The sequence below is a fragment of the Electrona antarctica genome (genome assembly GCF_951216825.1).
Source record: "Electrona antarctica genome assembly, chromosome: 14".
Lineage (NCBI taxonomy): Eukaryota > Metazoa > Chordata > Actinopteri > Myctophiformes > Myctophidae > Electrona > Electrona antarctica.
Window position 1 is genome coordinate 16,108,819 of NC_136795.1, and position 24,383 is coordinate 16,133,201.

At 38.7% G+C, this 24,383-nt stretch overlaps 2 gene segments (V, D, J or C); both read left to right on the forward strand.

Annotated features, from left to right (window-relative positions):
* Positions 1–8,021: 8,021 nt before the first annotated feature.
* Positions 8,022–8,735, forward strand: LOC306937021 (Ig heavy chain V region G4-like). The segment is given in 2 exons: positions 8,022–8,064; positions 8,428–8,735.
* Positions 8,736–20,584: 11,849 nt separating this feature from the next.
* Positions 20,585–24,168, forward strand: LOC306936123 (Ig mu chain C region membrane-bound form-like). The segment is given in 5 exons: positions 20,585–20,632; positions 20,964–21,278; positions 22,364–22,708; positions 22,804–23,112; positions 23,639–24,168.
* Positions 24,169–24,383: the final 215 nt, after the last annotated feature.

A 24,383-nucleotide genomic window follows, 5' to 3' on the forward strand; every position in this document is an offset into this window, starting at 1 on the left:
GCTTAGGATTGCGACAAAAACATCTCCATGAATTCAAAGCTTCATGGGGTGTGAAATTGTTAGAAAATAAGTAATTTTTTGGGTGAACTACTCCTTTAACCCCTATAGGGTAGTCTATGCAAAGTCTCTCTCTCTACCCATCTCTTTATAACCAGACTCTCAGGTGTAGTGGTCTATGTTATTGACTGACTTTAGAACCATGGAGCTGAATTGGAGTTTATTAATGATACTCCTCTTGGTAGTAAATAAATATTGTAAGTCTTTAGTCTTTTCTTTGAAGAATTACTCCATTACCATTAACTTGTGTACACCCTGAAATATATGTGTTGACCCGATTTGCTTGTGTTCTGTCTCTACAGGTCTGTCTATTCCCCCAATAGCCAATTAATCACAAAATAGATGATGTCAAGTGCTCATGGCAGATATGTGAAAAAACAAAAACAAAACATGAAGGCTGATATTGACACTGCAGTGTTTTATTGTTTCTGAGACTTGCAGTACAAAATACGTTACAAATCATACATCATTCTTTTACTTCACATACAAATTTAGGAAATTGAGTTGTTTGTATAGTGACACTGGCAGTAAGAGAAAAGATACACCTCTACTGAAAAATGTATCATTCAACATCCCACAACTTTCCCCACGATAATCCATCATTATAAACATTTCATATATAAATTTGATTATCAAGATGAACCATGACAGTAATCTAGTCTTGATAATGGTAACATCTGTAAAGAACATGAATAATGTAAATAGCTTTGTATTATGTAAAACACATATTTGGTTTCCTCATCCTAACAGCCCTCATATAAATTCCATTCATTTGTAGTTGAGCGAGTCAGTCCGTCCCTCTGAGAAGAGCAGTTTCCATCAGTTTGTCTTATAAAACCATGTTCTCTGTAGCTCTGCTGCTGCTGGCAGCTGGTTCCTGTGAGTCTCTCTAGATTGTTTATAATTGAAGACAGTTGTTACGGTGTAAATTGATAATTTATTAGTAAACAGTTCTCTTTTCAGGTGTGAACAGTGAGACACTGACTCAGCCAGCCTCCCTGACTGTCCAGCCTGGTCAAACACTGACCATCACCTGTCAGGTCTCATATTCTGTTGCTAGCTATTACACAGGTTGGATCAGACAACCTGCAGGGAAAGGACTGGAGTGGATTGGGAGTAAATATACAGGAGCGGAATACTATAAGGATTCCCTCAAAAACAAGTTTAGTATCTCATTAGACTCTTCCAGCAACACAGTGACTCTGAATGGACAGAATGTACAGCCTGAAGACACAGCTGTGTATTATTGTGCCAAAGACACACAGTGAAACAAACCAACAGAAGTGATGTGCAAAACCTCCAGACCTTAAAGAGCCCATGAAACAGATGTCAGAGCTCAGTTTATAGGATGCAGGCCTCTGTTGAGAGGATGTAGAGACATGAGCACACACACATTATACATGAAAAAGAGACAATTGGATTTCATTTGGGTTTTTGTGTTACATTAACATAACAATAATACCATCGTATAATAAAACAAACCCCAAGACTATATATATATATATATATATATACAGTATATAAAAAGATGGAATTGCATTATTCTCACCAATCATATTTATTTAGTTATATGAATATCATTTTCAAAGCTGCTTTGAATAAAATGATTAATCATTCTGAACTGCAATACATCACATTAAAAAGATGATGCAATTTTTTAATTTGTCTGCTCATTTAAAAAAGGTGGAGTTAATGCAAATGGCCATTTATGTCCATATCTGGGTCTATACTATACCGAACATATAAAAGGACGATTTAAGACCCAGTGTGATGTCATATGTAGCCATGACTCTCACTGAACTACTGCTGTTGGCTGCTTGTCTTACAGGTTGGTACTTTTGACTGCACTGCATCCATTGTACACAGTGAAACAAAATGAAGTGAAATGAATGAATCAGAGATATGCTACAGTAATATGAATATGAATGATTTTTACAGCTGTGAAGACTCAGACACTGACAGAGTCTGAACCAGTGAATAAAAAGCCTGGAGAATCCCACAAACTGACCTGTACATATTCAGCCTCTGACAATACATTTAGTGCTTACAACCTTGGATGGATCAGACAGCTTTCTGGGAGAAATATGGAGTGGATCGGTCATATTTTTTCATATAGTGTTTCTGGTTCAGCGACGTTGAGGAGCCGGTTCACTCTGACCAGAGATGATGGTAGAAAGCAGGTGTACCTCCAGATGAATAGTCTGAAGGCTGAGGACACAGCAGTGTATTACTGTGTCCGTGTCACAGTGAAACAGAGTAATAGGAGTACTGTACAAAAACTACTTCCCTAATTCAACACACCATCACTCAATTCAGACAATTCTCTCAGCACAATGTTTCAGATAAAATATATATATTTTTATTTTTTGTTATTATTAGGACAAGTTCAATAACTGTACAATTTTAGGCTGTTATTATTGACAAAATATTAAGACAAACCCCTTAATAAACACAAACCCCTGTGTTCGACAAACTCTGACCAGCCATTTTTAACAAAATATGTGAAATTCTGTGTGATCTATTGGAAATGTTACCTTTTTTTAACTATATGCTAATTATGTTATGTATGTAACATTTTTGTAAATATGTCCAAAATGTATGGTAGTATATAGTATATTAATAATATATAATTTATACAATTGAGGGGGGTTGCATTGTGTCTCCCTGCTCTTCTATTGAGACATTTAGATACTGAGACATGACCTTTGACACAATCCTGTTTCTGGTTTGACACAAATTTTGACCTGAAGGTCAAGATTCAATGTATCCCCTGAGCTCAAAGGGAAACATTTCAGCACTTGTGCAGAAACCCGGGTTCAAATCTGGGATAGAAGAGGAAAGTTACATGAGAGTGCATGCAGATTGAGAACTAAGTAATGTGTAGTGGTGTTGTAAGTTGTAACAGACAATAGAGCAACCAGTGTGTACTTTTATCTCCTTCCATTAGGTTAAATGCATTTCAATTTATTCCCTAAAAAATATCTCCAGATGTTTCAAGATGTGAATGTGATTCAGCTCAACTTCAAGTCAATTAATCTATATGAGAACTAATAGACATGCTGGTGCTGATCTACTTAAGCCTGAAGGAGGCGATATTTTCTTACTTTATAATTATTATTACATTTGATAATACATTATTTATAAAGAAATATCTTGCACATAATTATTTCATCAGTTAAAGAGGCATAATGTTTTGCGAATAACTGAAAGAAAAAAACAATACAGTCACAGTGACATATATGTAATATTACATGTACATATTGCCAGGAGGAGCTTAGTAGTCAAATGATTGCACAGTGCCGTTTGTGTCTTGTTCATAAAAGCCTCTCGAGCTCACCCTCAAGATGTTGGACCTGTAAATATGGCTCATAGAAAGATGTTGCTGCTGTTGGTTGGTGTTCTTGTTTCTCTGGGCGTTGAAGGTCAGATCTTGACTGAGTCTGAACCAGCTCTTAAAAAGCCTGGAGAATCTCACAAATTGACCTGTACAGCTTCTGGATTCACATTCAGTAGTTATGGAATGAACTGGATTAGACAGGCTCCTGGTAAAGGACTGGAGTGGATTGCCTACATCGGTACACGTATCCATTACTCCCCGTCAGTCCAGGGAAGATTCATCGGCTCCAGAGATGACTCCAACAGTAAACTTTACCTCCAGATGAACAGTCTGATGACTGAGGACACAGCTGTGTATTACTGTGCTCGACACAGTGACACACTGCAATAGGAGAGTAATACCAGAAGTACTTCCTCGATCAACTCTCTAGCGCAGGGGTTCTCAACGTTTTTGGCCGGGGACCCCCGGAAATGCTTTGGCAATGTCTCGGGACCCCCGCCCCGCCCCTCCCGATTCCCGACCCCCAATATAAATTGACTGCTACAATAACCTTAGAGACAATACACCATAAATAAATACTGAAACCAGATATAATCATTAGGGGAGGTGTATGCATGTACTATGTGTACATGTAAACTCTTCATTTCCACTTATTGTTTTTATTTTTTTAATAATTTGGGGAACCCCCAAAATAATTTGGCAACCCCCCCTGAGGGGTCGCGACCCACGGGTTGAGTACCCCTGCTCTAGCGAAACTGTCCCTCCATTCTCTCGATGGTACTATGTGTTTTGGGGGGATACATTGCATCTTACCATCAGGTCCAAATTCGTGTCAGATCCTGTGTCTGTAGGTGAGACATGACCTTTGACACGATTTAAATGTCTCAATAGAAGAGCAGGGAGGCAAAATACAACCACCCCAATTGTGTTCTGTATTAACAGAATTAGCGTATTACTCTACCTTACAGATTGGACTACATTTGATTAGAAAAGCTATACATACTGTAATGCCACTTTAAAACGTCAGTATTCCCTGAAAATAATCATTTTATTAACTCTATAATGAAGGTTTATAGCACATAGCTCTTTATTGCTTATTCTCCATTGTAGCATCTCTGTGATTTATTTTTGAGTGGTGTAAACCACTCCTACAACTGGCTTTGTTAGTTTACGTGTCTGTCTGTCTGTCTGTCTGTTCGTACCAAAATGAGCATGCTATGGTCACCCAGTTCACACGGGTGTGATTTCATTACGTCAGACATTACGTCAGACCACAGCTGATCAGTCTATATAAGACCTTACACCACTCAGTTCACACGGGTGTGATTTTTAAGTGGTGCAACCACTTCATTATGAGCTTTGTGTGTCTCTGGGTCTGTCCCTGGCTGGCTGCCTGCCTGGGTGTGTCCGAGCACGAAAATATCTGTCCGTGCACGAAAATAGCGTTTGGTTGGTTTTCACCACCAAGTACACTGTTACGCAGCCTAACACACTGTATATTAACTGTATATATGATGGTTTTGGGTGTGACAGTACAGTACAGTACAGTACAGTAGAGGGACCCCCTGGGGACCCCCACATGGTAACTCTGTCATTTCTCAACCGTTTCGGACGCGGGCGGCTTGCCGGAACCGTCCCAGCTCACCGGAACCGCCCCCCTGGGCGCGTTCCTGGGGGTCTGGATGTTCCGGGGACCCACCGGGGACCCCCGGGGACCCCCACACGGTAACTCTGTCATTTCTCGATCGTTTCGGACACGGGCCAGCTCGTCGGAACCGGGCCGGCACCCTCGGCACGTTCATGTGGGTCTGGAAGTTCCGGGGAGCCCCCGGGGACGCCCACACGGAGTTGCACCACTTACTTCACACGGGTGTGTTTTTTTTCTTTATTATTTACTCATTCTACTGTATGTGATCTTCTCATTTGTGGGAGGAGGAGTCAATGCAAAACTCTGATCTCTTCCATCTCTACAAATCTGTTTGCAGAGAGACTAAACCAGACATAGTGACTGGTTAGAAAAACGTATTAAGATGTACTCCACAGAATTTGTGATTGGATTTCTTATGCTGTCTATTATCTTTTCAGGTAAATAGAATTAAACTAAATTTATTAGAACAAACCAGCTGTGGTTGCCAGAGCAAATGCATTATTTTGTGGTATTCTGATATTTGCAGGTATTGAAGGTCAGACACTGACAGAGTCCGAACCAACTGTTAAAAATCCTGGAGAATCCCACAAGCTGACCTGTACATATGCTGGGTTTGGTGGCCATTACACAAATGTTTGGATCAGACAAGCACCTGGAAAAGGATTGGAGTGGATTTCCTACATCAGTGATGGTGGTCTACTACTCCCAGTCAGTCCAGGGTCGGTTCATCATCTCCAGAGACAATAGCAGACAGCAGGTGTATCTCCAGATGAACAGTCTGAAGACTGAAGACTCTGCTGTTTATTACTGTGCTAGAGTCACCGTGACACAAGAGACTGTAGAGCTGTACAAAAACTAAAGATGGTTTAGAAAAGTCTGTGTAGCATAGAATCTGTGGAAAGGCAAACATCATACAATCACATACAAAGATGTAATTATTCTATTAAGTCTCTTTAGATGATGTGGGCCTTATACAAAAGAAGCACTCTTCCCCCCCCCCCCCCCCCCCACCCCCTCTCTCTCTCTTGTGTACAATTTTGTGTACACTACAGTAGTAGTTAGTTGATAAAGAAAGTTTACCAGAATACAAATCACTAAATGTGTTCTTTGTTGATTTAATATCAAGAGATTTCATCTATAAATTATGTGTACAAACCATCTGTGGTAAAATACCTACTCACAAACCCTATTTAAACCTTTAGATGGCAGTCTATGCAAAGTGTCTCTCTCCTCTATCTCTCAGCTCTGGTCTTCTCATTGATGTGAGAATGAAAGACTGAACCATGGAGCAGGCTGCAGTTTACTCCTTGGTGTCTATATTCAGTATCAGTGAGTTGTTGGTGATTGTCATAAATATTCCTCCCATCATCATGACACACCAATGACTAATTAATATAGTTACGTTTTATGAATTGCATTGTGAGCTTGTAGATCTGCTATTTTCAAATAGCCAAAGTTTAAATAGAGCTTAAGTGGTTAATGTATGTTTTGTAATAACAATCTAAATCTACAAAGTAACTAGAAACTGAAGTTTCCAAAATAATGCAGTGGAGTAAAAAGTACAATATTTGCCTCCGAGTAGAAGTAAAAGTATTGAAATGTGTAAATACTCCAGTAGTGTCAGGAGTGAGTACGGATGTGGACCCAAATGCAGGCGACAGCAGGCAGAGCAATAAACTTAGAAGGATTTATTAAATAAACTGAGGTTCTTCCATAAACAGGGCAAAGAAGGCAGGAAACATCACCGAAAACATACAGCAACTCACACAACAGGGAACTACGAACCAACAAGAAGACACTGCAAACACAGGACTTAAATACACACAGGATAACAGGGCACAGGTGGAACCAAAATACAATCAACACTAGGATAGGCTGGGGGACTAAAAGGACACAGGTGGAAACACTGACAATTTACAAGGTAGGTTAGACAAGGTAACTAACAGTAACTAGGAAGACAGGAAACACTAGGAACAATACTACAAAATAAGATACACAAAACCAGGGCAACAACAGAGTAACAGAAAACCAAAACCAAAGAGAAACAGTCAGGAACACATGCGCAAATACATCCAAAACATACTGAAAACAGTGAAATGACAGAAATACATATTAAAGTCCAAAATCTAAATAAGGACAGTCAAAGTTCACGGTCCGAGGAGCGGATCGTGACAAGTAGGCTATGGATGCTTTTTTCAATTGGTATCATTAACTGTCATTGTTGCATTACAAGCTTTCTTTCCAAGAAAAACAAAGAAAGGGAAGGAGAGATAGAAAGAAAGAGAGTGAGTGAGTGTGAGAGAGAGAGAGAGAGGGGGGGGGGGGGGGGGGGGTTGCTACAAATGGTACAACCAAGGGTCTCTTAACTTATTTAAAAGCTTTTGCTACAAAAATATTACATATTTAAACTTGAGATTTAGTACCTGAGATAATATATACGGTGCATGTGCATGAGCATATAGCAGCCGCTGTGTACTGTGCATTATATACTTAAGGACTGCCTGTGGTTTTTAATTCTGCTATTGGTGATTCTGTGATTATGCTGTGATTTATGGATTGTATGTACTATCTTAACTCTGTAATGTTATGTTAATATGTTTATGTAACAACTGTATCTTATTCTCCGTTCTGGGGGGTTTGTGATCTCGGTTTCTGTATCATGCTTGCGCAGGTAATCTGTAATATCACATGAGCAGAGCCCCACAGCCAATATCCTTGCATTAAATGGTTAATCCTGAGCTGAAGTGTAGTTGAGTCATTGTGGATAGAGTAACTGACATTTCATATAGAGAATAAGGTAGACCACAATACACAAATAGACGGCCTCATTACAATAGTTTCACAATCACGCAAATATGCACAATGAAGCAGTCTCCTCCCACTGCAGAATCATTATTTATACAGTATAGCGCACCTTTTGACCTGCAGATCAGCCCCACTTAGCTCTACTCTCTACTCTCTCTACTCAAAATTTCAACAATGACAGTTGTTGAAATCATCTCCCTCTTGGCTCTTATTTCAGGTGAGTGGAGCTAATTTGGTGTCTGGTCAGGAATGAAGGACCGGAGCTCTAACTATATGATTATTTTCTTATTGATTATTTTATTGATAACAAAATTATTTTATTTTAATAATCAACTAAATCCAATCCGTCTGATTAACCGCTTAAGTCCTAATTGCCGTATAATGGTGTCGCACGAAAAAAGAATGCCTTGTGAAATTGTAGATCGACCAGATCATCAGCCACTGCAGTATTTCAACTGTTTTTGAAAATCGATAATTGTATTAACTTATTACTTTTTTTTAATAATAAATTAGTTCAACTAATATTGTTGCACCCCTGCTTGTTTGCTGGCTCTCAAATCAACCTCTGTGTCGTTTGCAGTTGCTAAGAGCCAGTCCCTTACCTCTTCTGATGCTGTGGTACAAAGACCTGGACAGTCAGTCACACTGTCCTGTGAGGTATCTGGTATTCCTCTTCAGTGGCTCCACTGGATTCGGCAGAGGAAACCAGGGAAAGGACTAGAATGGATCGGACGCATTGATAGTGGAACTGGGACAATATTTGCCCAATTTCTCCAAGGCCAGTTTACCATCACCAAAGACAGCTCCCAGAATATGGTGTACTTACAAGTCAACAGTCTGAAGCCTGAAGACTCTGCTATTTATTATTGTGCTCGAGAGACACAGTGACCCAGAAGGCTACAGAGCTGTACAATAACTGATCCAACAAACACTGAGGTCTTACTCTCTATGAAAGGCAGTGAAGCATGTCTCGGCTTCCAAGTCTCGGCTCAAGAGGTAGAGCAGGTCGTCCAATGATCCATGGGTCGGCGGTTCGAATCCCGGCTCCTCCTGTCTACATGTCGAAGTGTCCTTGGGCAAGACACTGAACCCCAAATTGCTCCCGATGTGCTGGTTGGTACCTTGCATGGCTTCCGCCGCAATCGGTGTATGAATGTGTGTGTGAATGGGTGAATGTAATGCACAATCTATGTAAAGCGCCTTGGATAAAGGCGCTATATAAATGCACCATTTACCATTTACCAAAACACACACAAGTAAGGGCCTGGACATAGTCCGGCAAGAGACTATATGAGAAAAAAGACAGCAAAAGCATAGAGCAAACACATGCACATATTTTCAACGTATAATGAATTCATAGTCATAGTGGCTATATTGTGTTGTTTTCTTCTAATTCTTCTTCTTTTTTGTTAGCTTCATGTGAACTTCATATAGGCCTACAGTGGTTTGATTGGAAACAGATCGCAAACAGAAGCAAGTATATTACAGACAATCTGTATCCTCCTAGGTCCATGCAGGCCTACATCTTGTTTGCATGTGAATAGTAACCTGCCATGCAAGTAATTGCCCGTTTTTCCACTTCTTGGTAAGTTTTTCTTTTAATATACTGTATACGTATTTTATTTTACGTAATATACTGAAACGATATTCAACAGAACATGGAAAATGTTATATTACACTTCTGATCTTTAATTAAACTAGAGCGGTGCCCATTGGGCACTGGCCTACTTGGAACGATGCAAGTTCCTCCAAGGTTCCGTTGGACCTATAGGAGGATTCAGATTGTCTGTGATATACTTACTTGCGTCTGTTTGCGATCTTTTTCCGATCAAACAATACTGTAGGCCTATATGAAGTTCACATAAAGCTTAAAAAAAGAAAAGGTTACAAAAAAATGAAATAAACCTGAATATTACCAAATGAATGTATCAAAGCGAAAGAAAACACAATATAGCCAATATGCCCTCCCAACTTCACAGTTCTTCCGATACCTCCAGATTAGAGACTATTATACGCGCAGAAATATACCACATTTTGAATCTACTCTACCTCCCTCGCATGATTTCTACGATAATGTATGGCTGGCAGAATTGACCAACCTGCTGCAAATGGAAAAGATAAGATATGACGTTTCTCTTAAAACGAAAGTATTCGACAGAATGTGGCAACCGTTTTTTTCTCACCTATCATTAACAGGCTGAAGTATGTATGCACATGAGTGTTTTATTTTATTTTTTATTTTCTAAAACTCTTAACTGTGATCTATTGTATAGTATTATTTTCATTTGTGTATGTTTTGTTTTTGTTTCTGTGCTGAGTGTATTATTATTTTTCATTTTTTCATTTTTCTTTCCTTTGAATGGGGAGGTGGGAAGGGTTTGTGTGTGTATATGTGTATGTGATGTGAATGTTTGTAAAGTATGTCTTGTCTTTAAACCTGAAAATGTATAAATAAAATTGTAAAAAAAAATATATAGCCAATATGACTGAATGGCCTCAGATTGCATACTGTCTGATGGCCCTGGTCGTGTGTTTATTTTGTCCATCTGTGTCTGTTGTCCAGTACCCTTAGTTTTATTTGTGTGTGTCACACTATATGCTGCTGTAACGTTTCAATTTCCCTCTGGGAATTAATAAAGTGTATCTCATCTCTTTCAAGTTGGAAATGCATGCCCCAGTTATTATGTCTGTGTCCCTTTTATGCCCATATATGGAGTTATTTGTCAGGAATGCCCAAATATGAAGTATATGCAGATGTCAGAACAGGCCAGTTCCATATATGGAGATGTCTAGAGCCTGTGCAGGGGCCCTGTCCAGAGCTCGGGCAGAGGCTTTTGTGCTGGTTCTGGATAACTGGCGATCCGACGGGCAACGGACACTGCACTCCCTGTGGTGGTGTGGAACCCGTGTTTCAAGTTGGTGAAGCGAACGGTTCTCAAGTTATGTAGATTGCAGATGTACGTACACACGTACATACACACAGAGACGTGATGCATTTATATTAGGATAATAGCCTTTAGTTAAACAAAATGAAAATGCAAGGACTTACATAAAACAACAACATACAAACAGTTCAATAAGTTGAGGAATTGTTAAATCATGTCAAACTCGGTCTGTGATTGATTTTAACAGATGCATGTCTTAAGAATAGCATATGTTGAACAAAGCAAATAGGCTACAATACAAAGATACAACTAAAATGACAGATTATTAAAAATCACTCCTGTGTGAAGTGAATGGTGCAACTCCGTGTGGGGGTCCCCGTGGGGTCCCCGGAAGTTCCAGACCCACCGGAACGCGGCCAGGGTGCCAGGCCCGGTTCCGGCGAGCCGCCCTGCATCCAAAACGGTTGAGAAATGACAGAGTTATCGTGTGGGGGTCCCCGGGAGGTCCCCGGAACATCCAGACCCCAAGAACGTGCCCAGGGGGCCGGCCCGGTTCCGGCGAGCTGAAATGAATGAATACAAAAAGGCTTTATGTTCATACAGTATAACAGCATGAGTGCACTTTTTATTAAGTAATGGTCATATCGATGATTTTGGCATTAATTCTGTTCTGCCACATTCAACAACACATTCAAATGTTCTCTCTTGTCCAGTCAATTTACTATTGTATAAAGGCTCTGTACAGTATAACAGTATAACAAAAAGATTACACACATATCTTATTGCCTATAATATAGATTTACATGTAATAATAATGTAAGTAACAGATTGTGCTGCAACTTCTATTTGGTCTGTCTTGCTGTATCCATCTATTTGAAGAGGAAATATAGATTATCTTATAAAATGTGGAAGCATTGGCGGACTTGTCTGCATGTTAGACATTGAAAACCTGTATTATTTTTCTTTTCTTTTCTACTGTACTGTATGTTTTATACTGTGATGTATTTATTTTTTCTGTGATATGGATCTTCCTGGGTCTGAAATAAAGTATTGATTGATTGATTGATAGAGTGCAAGATGTGTGACCCATTATATCCACCATGGGTTCCCACCACCAATTGGTAAAGGTTTTGCACTGGCTTTAGGAAGAATATAATTATTTCAGACCACTAAATGAAAATTTGGAAATAGAAAAAACAATATGTTTTCATAAAGAGAAGTAACACTTTGCACATGACATGAGGAAAAGTTCATAGTTTCATACCATATACAACGTAGGGTCTACACAATAAGAAATTAACCAATTGATGACATTTTTGTTTGAAATATTAAAAGTTTAATTATTCAATATTTTACAGATCCAAATATCAGAATATTCAATAATAATAATAACTATAATAATAATAACAATAACAATAACAATAACAATAACAATAACAATAACAATAACAATAACAATAACAATAATAATAATAATAATAATAACAATAATAATAATAATAAAAGCAAGTACTGTAGCCTATTATTATTTTACAGCAGATAAAATGCCCTTACCTGCATGATTAATCCCAAAAAGACGCTGTGTTCGTGACCAGTGCATTAACAGCACTCTGTTAAAGTGTCGAATGTGTCTGGTCCCCTACAAGTGATGTACTACTGTATATGTGTTGACAGGGTTATTGTCATAGGACAGACCACTGTGCTACCAGTACGCACCATGACACAGCCCATGACAAAAACCTATACCTTCTCACTCTGCTGCTACAATATTGTACCAGTGGTTCAGGAACCCCCAGGGGTTATTGAGGGACTTCCAGGAGGAAAAGGAGTTAATACAGCATTAAAAACAGACTAACCACTTTAACCATGCTTTATACTTAAATAGCCAATCTACAAGCTCACAGTGTGGCACAATGCAACATGTTGAGAGCTTGTAGGTTTATTTTCGAAACATTTTTGCAAAATTGTGGAAAGAAACATTTCAATATCTTTTTAAAGATTTTACACAAATCTTATCTTTTGGGGGTATGTAGATGGTCCAATATGAAATGCAAATCCAAGAGATACACAATATTATCATAAACAGTGAACTTCCCCCCCCCGTGAGACTAAAAGCAAATACACTATGGGCTTGTTTTTTAAATGTTTGAAACGTATTAAATTAATCATAATGATTTTAATGTTGTATAAAGAAGGTATTTCAATATTAGCCGTAACTGAGAAGACATCTGGTACAGTAAAAAAATAATTAAAAAAAAAGTAGCCACTTAGGTTTTTGTAATGCCTTGCATCACTGTGCCTCGGAATAACCACTGTGATGAACACCATTACAAAAACCTCACAAAGGTTTGTTCAAGTGCAATATGTACTTTTGCTTGTATTCGTTTGCCATGTTCATGAAAAAACTAACAATACCAACATACTGAATTAAACTTTGTACGTGTATTAAGCAGCTATAATAATAATAACCAGTAAGACGCCCTGAGGGCGAGAATCGACTTCACCCTAAAGGGCGAGGTCTTCATATATGGAGATCCAGGTGATGATAGTCGGCTCCACATATGGAGATCCATTTGTTGAAACAACTTGGTTCATTTGCAAGTGTGACTTGCGTCGTGGCAACCACACTGGTTATCATGAGACCATCACGATATGGCCATATATATTGGCTTAATATTGATGACAGCCGATGCCCTAATTCTATCTAGCAGGATTTTTATTTATAATTGACGTTTTCAGGCCTGAAACAACAGAGCTTCTTAATACGGCACAGTTGAGAAGCCCAAGTTAAACTATTAATCTGGTGTCAGTGAGGTCAGATAGATTTGCTGCTGCCCGGCTCCATATATGCAGATGTTTTTTTTGTTTTTTTTATGTTCTGTTTATTCATTTTTTGTTTTTTTTTACAAATACAGGTATAGAAGTAAATTGAGAAATACAAACAGAGTAACAAATACAAATACAAAAAACTAAAACAACACACAACAATAAAACAACACAAATTTCAAATCAAGACAACCCAAGAACATTCAAAACAAAACAAAATAAAAAGATATATGCAGATGTGGTTGATGATTCAGTCTTCTCCATGTATATGTCCAGGGTTTGATGATGACAGTGTCGTGATCTTCATACCTATATGAAGATCCAGGTGATGATAGTCAGCTCCACATATGGAGATCCAGGTGATGATAGTCAGCTCCACATATGGAGATCCAGGTGATGATAGTCAGCTCCACATATGGAGATCCAGGTGATGATAGTCAGCTCCACATATGGAGATCCAGGTGATGATAGTCAGCTCCACATATGGAGATCCATGTGTTGTACGAACTCATCATTTGCAAGTCTGAGTCGCGTCGCGGCAACCACACTGGTTGGACTGACAACCATATATGGAGATCTAAGGGTCTCCATGATGTCACATGATGTCACGAGGCATGACCATATATGGGGGCGTCATGGGTGGAGCAACGAACGAACGAACCGGAAATGCAGGTTTTCATAGTAAACGCGACCTACTGTCGCAATAATACAAATAATAATAGATTGCATTTTTATAGCGCTTTATACTCAAAGAGCTTTACAATGGTCCATTTATTCATACAGCCAGGTGAAGCCTACAGATCATTGGACGACCTTCTCTACCTCCTGAGCCACAGCCGCCCAGCCAAATGGCTGGTTCTTGAGAAAGAAGAATGTGTTTGTTCCCACAAACAATAGAGTATACATTTAGTTCAACTATAAGCAATCTCAACACATCACACAGCTTAACCATATATTTTCTACATAGCATACTGTGAATTAAAACCCTCTGACAATTTTATATTTTAAATTATTACATTGTATTATATCATGTAACATCATAGTTGTTCTAAATACATTAACACTAATAATACATTAAAATATTGAATTAAGTGTGTAACATTATATTAATTGTACATCATCTTTTGAAAGGGCTTCATAAGGGTCCTATACGTTTTAGACCCGTAACAGACTACGAAATCCTTCAAATCAAAAATACTGTAAAGATACTTGCATTTCATGCAATGAAAATAATAAAGTTATACAAAGATCTGTGGAAGAACAATTAATTTATTTTAATAACCATAAGAAACAGATTGATGAAAAGGTGAATATATACTCCATGTGAACGCGTATGTGATCACTGATGGTTTTTGTATTGGAGTATGTCACTGTGGATGGGGGGGACACAGTGATACACGCTATGACAAAAACCTCTGCTGAATTGTTTGCCAGACGGCTGGCAAACAACCTTAGCACTATAACCTCTGAGCTTCTTAAGAAATGTAACACATTGACAAGTTAAAGTTATCGGTCTTAATTATGAATGATACAGGGGACTATTAATGAATCTTAGAATAATATAAACAACCGTTAACATATTATAAATATCCAGCTATTCAAAATTAAACCGTTCACTGACTAAATAAAACTATCCTTCAATCCTCTTTAAGCTTATTTATGTACACTTAATTTATACGTATTCATGAACTTGGAACATACGTTAAGTGTACTTATATCTTGAAGGAACTGGCAAAGTAAAAATACAATTTGGTTGGTGCTTGTGCAGAACAGTCAACCTTCCTGGTTAATATTTATGTAACCGACAGGAAATAATCTTCAGAACAGGTGCTTCCTCTATATGAGGACACAATTAAACCTCAGCTCCAAATATGCTGTAAAAAAGAGATTCAGGCACTCAGAGGTAAAAAAGGGAAAATACTTTATTTAAACCAACCATGTTTCAACCTACCTATACCTAGTATAACGGTTTTCATCAGGTCAGCCCTGGTGAAGAACGTTATAGGTCGAAACATGAGCATTTACAAGAGCATTTAAAACAAATGAGCATTTAAAATGACCTAACCTCAGTAAAACTATACCTTAACTAAACCTAACCCTAACCCCTATTGAAGATGTACTTGTTTCAAAAAGGGGGAAATAACAACAAAATAAATAAACATAAACATAAACATATGGGCTAAATTGTTATTTTAAACATCGGTATTGGCCAAGAATGGGTGCACCCCTATACCATAATAAATGTGTACAGGTGGATAACAATACGTACACTGGAGGGACGAAAGGGAAATCTGCACACTGTTCATCAGGGCGACAGAGTGGCATTCCAACGCACCGCCATTCCGACTACGTGGCTTCCGCGTGTGGTTAGGGTTAGTAATGGGGCGAATCGGAATGGCACTTCTGGTCTGATGCAGGTCAATGCAGAAGAACTACAATTTACATTGTACATTTCCGTACAGCTCTGTATAGGCTTCATTGCGGATAGGCGCGTGACGGTTGAATGATGATAGAAGGATCAAGTGTCATGGTTTACGGTTTGTACCTGTATGTTGTCCATAGCTGTTCAGCTATTTATCCATTTCAAAATCCAAGTTTAAAAGAATGGAGGAGTGTTATACGATGTGGTGAGGACGGCTCTCAGCTCATTGTTGGAGTTGAGCTTCCCTCCATTCAGGGAATAGATGAAAAGCCGTGTGCAGCCATGGCAAGGCGAATCGCAAGGACACTCACCACCCCAGCCAATTCATTCACACTGCTTTTGGAGTTTTGGAGGCGACTTTATTTTTGGGGGTATCATCACATCTACAGTATCACATCATGTCTGTGACAGTTGGCCAGGTGGCGGATTTGACTGGAGTTGCCCTGGAGATGTGTGCAGTGGGTTGGAGTGGGCTGGAGTTTTTGCTATCAGTGCTACCAAATGTATACCAACTTATCCAGTGGGCAATGGATTAATGAGGTTTCTAGAGTAGAGATAACAGCACTACGAGAATGCTATAGGATGCTGCTTAAAATATCCAAGAAATTACAAATTAAAAGCTCACCTAGAGGTGCTAACATTGCCTTTACTAACATATACTGTAACATGGTTTTATATATGGATGATTATATCATTTTGACATTTACCTTGATTGTGACCTTGACTTTGATCTTTTTTAACCAAAATGTAACAATCTCGTACCAAGGTTCATGAAAATATGCCCATCCTTTCCCGCTGGTTGGTCAGGCTTCGATCCCCAGCCCGGTCATACCAAAGACTCTGAAAGATGTGACCCAGGCCAGTGCCTGCCTGCTTGCACTCAGCATCAAGGGTTGGATTGGGGCAAAAGTCCCTGTGCCATACTAGCGCCATGTCCAGGGGGTGTACTTGTACATCAAGCAAGGAAACAGGAGATAGGCTCCTGCCCTTATGGGCCTCATGGCTCGGCAAGGCTTACTTCCTTGAGATATTAACAAATATTAACAAATACACACACATAGCCTGCCTTGCATGCCTTGCATGCATACAGGTATAGGAATAGGATAATGATTGGAGTTTAAACTGTATTTCTTACAGTTTTATTTTCATGTTGGTAAAATCTAGGCCCACATCAAATATTTTTAAGAACATTATCCTCAAAATCTCACATTTGTAGTAAGTCAAACGGTTTCCTTTTCAACAGCACTATAGGTATAGCAGTTAGGCTATGACAGTATGTTCACAATATTAGGCTGGAGGCCTTCCACATCTCTTCTGAATCACCCAGGAGGATTACGTCACCCAGGAGGATTGTATTACACTTATGTCAACATCCTCCCGCAAACCAACACCAATACTGCGTTCAAGATGTATTAATACAAGATGGCTACCCTGCTGTCCATATGCATATTGTTCTACATTTGTATTATAATAACCGTACTTTGTCTAAAATGCTTCTCTATTTGACTGATACAAGATAAGGAATAGATTAAATTGTAAAATATAAGTGTTTCTCATCCATAGTGATAAAACTGTAATTTCTTGAGGTTAATAGCCTATAGCCTGTCTGCCTGGCTTTCCTCAGCTCTTAGATTGTTTCTTGATGTACCTCTTTCTGTTGATCAAAATGTCCACATGGTCCAGGGTAAGCAAGATCGCTAGTTTACATGACGAGTGTCGGCGATCAATGAAAGTAGAATTTATGAGGAAAAATCTCAGACAGAATTGACGATAGCAAGTCATTTTGCAGGCACTGCAAATGTAACATTTGTATTCACCAGGCATGTGCAGAGGGGGGGGGGGGCTAGGGGGGCTTGAGCACCTGCCCCCTCAGTGCTCTCTGCACGGCCCTGGTATTCACCTTGCAGAAACAGCATCATGCTGCTGCAGACAAAACATCTCAGCTGAACTGCTCTAAGCAAAGAGTTGCCTGGGTTGTACCGTACCCACTGTGATGCATCAAAGAGTTGCCTGGGTTGTACCGTATACCCACTGTGATGCATCAAAGAGTTGCCTGGGTTGTACCGTATACCCACTGTGATGCATCAAAGAGTTGCCTGGGTTGTACCGTATACCCACTGTGATGCATCAAAGAGTTGCCTGGGTTGTACCGTACCCACTGTGATGCATCAAAGAGTTGCCTGGGTTGTACCGTATACCCACTGTGATGCATCAAAGAGTTGCCTGGGTTGTACCGTACCCACTGTGATGCATCAAAGAGTTGCCTGGGTTGTACGGTACCCACTGTGATGCATCAAAGAGTTGCCTGGGTTGTACGGTACCCACTGTGATGCATCAAAGAGTTGCCTGGGTTGTACGGTACCCACTGTGATGCATCAAAGAGTTGCCTGGGTTGTACGGTACCCACTGTGATGCATCAAAGAGTTGCCTGGGTTGTACGGTACCCACTGTGATGCATCAAAGAGTTGCCTGGGTTGTACCGTATCCACTGTGATGCATCAAAGTTTCATATACAAAAAATGTGGGTTATAACAAGAACGTCAGAACGGGGCAGTTTGCTTTTCCTCAGCTTGATATTCACAGCCAACAGCCAAGCCATGTTTTGGGCTTTCTTAGCACAGGCAACATTTCCATCATTGGCATGAATGATGTTGTATGTTGCCTTTATTTGTTGTAATGTTTTGTTTGTTCAAGTCCAAGGACCACAATGGAAATAAGTCACTGACTTTAATTGTGTTTCATGATGTTTCTGCGAGTATCATGTACACGTGTGTTTTAAATCAAATTGAATTATACTGAAGAATTAGCCAATAACATTTCACTACTGCTAATGGAAAACTCCTTACCAGATTATGGGAATGTAGACCTTATTGTTGTTGGGCATTGAGCTGATATAAGACACTCACTGAAAAAGGGGAAGTTCTTGTTAACTTTGGTGACCTGAACATTTCTTTAAAACTCTGTATAACAGGAAATGGAAATCTCAAAGGAGATGGTTAATAAACAGTAGCCTATATATGGATATGTTTAGTCAGTGAAACATGAATGTTGTTTAAACAGGTCGGATTCAAACCAGGACACAAATCACCTTGATGGATATTAAGAGTGAGCAAGTGACCAAGTGACCTTGACAAATATCACAGCAATATCTGGTAAGTAATAATATCATGACTTTGGTAAGAAAACTCTTACCATATTATTCAAATTTCAACTTTTATAGCGGTATGTACATTTCCATTAATTGGTAGAACTAGATCGTTTTTGTAATAAACATCAACGCTAGCATCAACTTTGGTTAGACATGTGAATGCCAATGGACTGATCTTTTTTGTACTGAGTGTTCATCAATCCAATCACTGTGATGACTACTTTGACTACTGGGGTAAAGGCACCACTGTGACTGTTACATCAGGTAATAACAACCACTTTGTTTCATACTCCAACTGAATTAACTTTATTTCTATTGTAATACTGTAATATGTTGGACCTGAATGGCATCTATCAAAAGCCATGTGCATGTTCATTGCATTTGTGGATGCTAGTTTTTGAACAGGACGTACATCAAAATGTTACACTGTGACAATAGTGTCTACTTTGACTACTGGGGAAAAGGCACAATGGTTACAGTTTCATCAGGTAAGTCAATTAAATAGTATCACAAAACATACAGTATGGATTGAAATACTGTGTCAATATGAGTTAATGACTGGCTTTTGTAGTATTGTAGTCATTTGTTAGACAACAGGGTTATTGTATGCAGTAGATGCCACTTTGTTACAGTGTGATAACTATGGTTTTGACTACTGGGGAAAAGGCACGATGGTCACTGTCTCCTCAGGTAAGAAATGTTTTTATTATTATTATTTGATTTATTACACAAAGATGTCACTCACATCATTAAGAGCAAAGTTGTTCTGTTGTTGTTTTTTGAGAAAACCATGCACTAACTGATGTAGTCTGTAATCTGTCATGTAATCTATCAAGATCTATGGAAAACTGTGTTTTAGAGTCTTAATATATTTAAACAGAATCGGCATATGATATTTAATAGTATCTGACCAAATGGGCAGGACAAAATGGAAGTTGATAAGAATGATAGTTTTTGTGAGATGTATGAATAGATCTTTATGACTGTGATAACTGGGCTTTTGACTACTGGGGAAAAGGCACACTGGTAACTGTATCCGCAGGTAAGTGTTTTGATATGATTCACGATCTGCATTATCTTAAAACTAAAGCAAGGTTATGATATACCAAGTTCATCTTAAAGTAGTTGATAATTTATCGTCATGTTAATTCATAAATATATATGTAGAATCCTTGAGTGACAGCCTATATCATAACCTTGTTTCTGCAATTTAACCACTCAAGCCATATACTTCAACTTTACAACAAATAGCAAAAATAGCCAATCTTTAATATCACAATGCCTCACAAGCTTGTAGATCTGCACATTTCAATTTTTTTCACCTATGGCATGCCCAAAATAGGGATAACATAGTGAAATTGATTATTTGGCTTTTAGAAAATTCTACTACGTATGTTAAATATGAAGACCGTAGCTTTTTGTACTAGTCAATGAGTATATTTGCGACTGTGCAACGGTGCTTTTGACTACTGGGGCAAGGGTACAATGGTTACTGTATCATCAGGTAAGAACAATTTTTATTGGTTAAAAGGAATAACAAATTGAATGTTTCTACTGCAATTGAATGTTTTTTTTCTTTATTGACAAACCAATAGGAGTTTAAGTTGCAGATTCAAGAAGATCTATTCCAAACAGTATGCCAGACATCTCAAATATGTATAGTTGCTCTCATGCTCTGCCAGTAATATTTGCACCTGCACGTTTCATTTCCCTATAGGATATTTATTAATATATCAACCGCAAATGCAACTGAAAATTCTGCGTTCTGGAAAAGTGTAAAATCAACGTATTTCTATTTTTTACTTATTTGTATAATTTTGTATTTCCTCTCCCAGCTACAGCGACTGCCCCTACTGTATTTCCTCTGGTCCAGTGCGGTTCAGGAGTCGGTGACACTGTCACTCTCGGCTGCCTGGCCACCGGCTTCACACCTGCTGATCTGACCTTCAAGTGGACCGACGCCAGTGGGACCGTTCTGTCGGGCCTGCCTACCTCTGGTTTTGTTGAATACCCTGCTGTTCAGAAAGGCGACACGTATATGAGAGTCAGTCAGATCCGAGTCAAACGAGAAGACTGGCAGAACAAAAATGTTTTCAAATGTGCTGCCAAAAATTCAGCGGGAGATGTGGAAGTGGCACTTGAAAGACCAGGTAAGAAACAAGTTAATCATTTGTTATTTATTTGAATAAATCTTCAAATTAATTATTAGTTTGGGAATTCCTTGTAAACTCCTTCCTATGTAAACTGTAACAGTTTTCTTAACAACAATCCTCAAAATGCAAAATACTTTAAATTAAATATGTGTTGTGGTCTAAATCTGTTTAAACAACTGATTTTTAAAACAAAAATATGCAGAAGTATGACATGATATACTAAACTATGATCATTTCAAAGCTGCTTTAAAAAAAACTAAGTGAAGAGTGTAATTATTGAAACAAAATCAGTTTAACAAAATAATGTAATAGCATAATACAGTAATAAAAATAAAAAATAAAAACACACGCTTATACAATTTCTGTCCACAAAATGTATCTAGTTTAGTTTAACAAAATAATTAATTGTAATAGCATAATACAGTAATACAAATAAAAAATAAAAACATGCTTATACAATTTCTGTCCACAAAATGTATCTTTGTGCTTAGATCATGCATGTTATGTGTGGTCATATCATGTGTTAAATGTTCCGTAAAAAATACTAAATTGCTTTGTTGCCTGAGAAAGTAATCAATGTTGACAGCGAAATTGACTATTCTTGCCTATGCAAATTGAACTGCTGGCTTGGTAATTTTTGGCGCTTGGCACTGATGTTACAGTATATATCTCGCTTGCATCCATTTTCTCCCTGTTCCCTTTCTGTGCCTTACTGAAATAATTAACATTAAAGACATTACGTGGGAATATGAGCTTTCAGTGAGAGCAATCATTGTTAAAAAGTATGTTTGTGGCTGGTTTGAAACGGTCTGTCAGGTACTTGTCTGTGCTATAGCTTGTGCACACAATGTACAGTATATGCAGAAGCAAGACTCAAGTCCTTAAAGTGTTTTACAAGACCACACTCTCTTTCCTTTCAGTATTTGTTAATTGTATAGCACACAGTAATGTTGCATAACATTGAAAGATTACATACAATTATTTGTTTCAATTGCCATTGTAGCAGCAGATTCTACTCGGCTTCTGCATATACTGTATAACATGCTTCTGCATACATCTGTGTATATATGTGTGTTTTGCAGTCGTGCATCATCAGTCCCCAACTCTTGAAGTGCTGGTCTCCACTACTGAGGATGTGATGGAGCAAAACAAGGCTTCCTTCTCCTGCTTTGCCACTGGCTTTTCACCGAAAGATTATAAGATCAAGTGGGAGAGAAATGGCGATGAACTCAACTCGAGCGAATACGGTGTCATCATCAAGGATGAAAAGACGGTGAATGGAACTTTGTACAGTGCAGTAAGTTTTCTCCAGGTGAATCAAACTGATTGGACCGATGGAAAACCAGTAACGTGTGTCTTTGAGGGGGGTGACGGAGGTGTGAACAAATCTGTAACGTACAAAAAAGGAGGCAGAGGAGGTGACTCAGGTGAGTAATATACTTTGGTACTATACTGTATATTGAAATGCCAACAATTTTTCAGATAATGCGGTTTACTTATACTCCCTAAATCCTCTCTCCAGGAATAGGATGTGAAGATGAGATGATGACAATGAAGATCTTGCCACTGTCAATAGAGGCATTGTTTCACAACAAGCCAGCCCAACTTGTGTGTGAAGTCCTTGAATTAGTGCCAGGTGTGGAGAGTGTCACATGGCAGGACACGGATGGAAACGAACTGCCTAATGCCAGAGATTCAAGAGAACGTAACAAAATCACCGTTGCTGTAGACGTGATGTACGAGGAGTGGAACAAAGGGATTGAGTATATTTGTATTGCTGTCCACAAAGATGCTATTACCCCAAAGGAGATCAGCTTCCAAAGGTCAAATGGTAAGCAAATGATTCTCAACCTTATGCACAGCTTTGTGTGTATCTGTCTGTCTCTGTATGTCTGTCTGTTTAAGCACGGAATGTGCTCAGCTGATTGGCTGAGCACGGAATGTCAGGTATGATGATAAGAGCGCCCCTCACTTCACACATATGTGATTTTTAATCTTTGGGATCTTTGGGAGCAAATTCCTCACTGTTAAATTGTAAAAAGAGTATGTGTAAAAATGGAACCAAATGGTTCCATTTGTACACTGTCAGAGTTACAGACCTGTAGGGTCCCCAGACCCAACATTGAGAAACAGTGATGTACAGTATGTAATGAAATGCATATTGTAATGCAAATGTATGTGTAGTAAGACTGTGATTTAATTCTACTTACATTTAAGTGCTGATATAGCTTTTGAATTTACATTCGGCAGACCTTATCAATACATGTTCAGTTTAGTGTTAATTGATAACCAGAAATAATATGTTGTGTGTGTTATCTGCAGCAAAAGATCTAATTGTTATACTCTCATGCTTGCAGAAGGAAGGATTGATCGCCCATTAGTTTTTCTGCTGCCGCCAGTCGAACAAACTAGTATGGTGACCCTGACTTGCTATGTGAAAGACTTCTACCCCAAGGAAGTTGTTGTGTCTTGGCTCATTAATGACGAGCCTGTGGAAACTCTGGGCACAAAAGAGTATGTGTATCATACCACAAGCCTTATGGAATATCGAGACTCAAGAAAAGTCAAGTACTACTCTGTCTATGGCCAACTAACGTTCAGCAATGCCACTTGGGGAAACACTGACACGGTGTATAGCTGTGTAGTTTACCATGAATCTATGATCAACACAACTCGAGTTATTGTTAGGTCCATGGTGCAAAGAACAGCTGACAAAGCCAACCTGGTCAACCTCAGCATGAACATCCCTCAAAGTTGCAAGGCCTAGTAGATGTCATGTTGTGTGTTATGTCTTGTTTTTGTTTGTTGCTTGTGATGTGACATCCTGTGTGTTTACTAAAGCAAAATGAAAATCTAAATAAAAAAATAAATCTAAGTAATTATTCTGCTGATGTATGTCCCGAAGTTCATTTTCAGTATACCTACCCAATCACTAATGAAGATTTTTGTTAGTTGGTAATAAATAAGTTAATCATAAGACATGGTTATACTAGATTGACAATCACATTATTGTGATTTTCTTATTTCTTACATCATAATTGCATACTCGCACTCACACTGACTGATCACAGACTATATAGCCTTTAGTATTACTTAAATTTG